This window comes from Lepus europaeus, chromosome 11 (assembly GCF_033115175.1).
Source record: "Lepus europaeus isolate LE1 chromosome 11, mLepTim1.pri, whole genome shotgun sequence".
In the NCBI taxonomy this organism is placed as follows: domain Eukaryota; kingdom Metazoa; phylum Chordata; class Mammalia; order Lagomorpha; family Leporidae; genus Lepus; species Lepus europaeus.
In genome coordinates, this window is record NC_084837.1 from 69,585,299 (window position 1) to 69,586,159 (window position 861).

The 861-nt window shown below is 33.1% G+C and overlaps 1 non-coding gene across 1 annotated transcript; it reads right to left on the bottom strand.

The window, feature by feature from the left end:
* Positions 1–456: 456 nt before the first annotated feature.
* LOC133770843 (U6atac minor spliceosomal RNA) lies at positions 457–587 on the bottom strand. The gene has a single exon (XR_009867524.1). It is a non-coding gene; the product is annotated as a U6atac minor spliceosomal RNA (small nuclear RNA).
* Positions 588–861: the final 274 nt, after the last annotated feature.

The following is an 861-nucleotide window of genomic DNA, read 5'->3' on the forward strand; positions in this document are numbered from 1 at the left end:
TGAAATCACTGATAGAAGATGCTGGCAAAATCCACTCTGCCTACGAGCTTAGCTGACCATCACACCCAAGAGGAAAGACTTTTACGGAGAAAATCTTTTAAATATATGGCTGGCTGCTAATAGATGGAATCAATTACCCAAGAAATTAAAATGAATAGATGGCTAGTCATCACTGCTTGGATTACTGTGATAATCAGTTTGTGACTAGGTTTTTTTTTTTTTCCTGCATAGATAGTAGTGATGTCCCCTCTGAGGAAGAATCCTTGGTTCTTAGGATAATTGACCAATCAGAATTTCCTGCACTGGAAATTAACTTTGATGCACCCTTCTGAGTCTCTGCTGTCCACCAAGGTGGTGGTTTATAATGAGCATTAGCATATAAATATTTGCATACATACATATATAATATACACTATATATAAATATACACTGCATAAAATACATTTATATACTTATAAATATATATGAATATATATAGTATATAGAAGTAAGTGGCAATACCTTAACCTTATGTGTGTTGTAAGGCCCGAGGGCTTCTTCCATCCTTGTCAAGAGGAGTACTAACCTTCTTTCCTTTCATACAATACCATATATATATATATATATATATATATACTTTATAAACATACTATATATATATATGTGTGTGTGTGTGTGTGTGTGTATCCCAGGAATCAGCTCACACAAAATCTATTCTGTTTTCTTGGACCATTTTCAAATGTTTTTGAATCATCTGCTTAGCCATAAGGTCAATCGGATACATTCTTAAAATATCTGATGCAACCTAAGACATTTGATCAGGTGTATTTGGAGCTAATGTTTAAATCACATTAACAGTCCCTTGATAAACTAATTAATAAA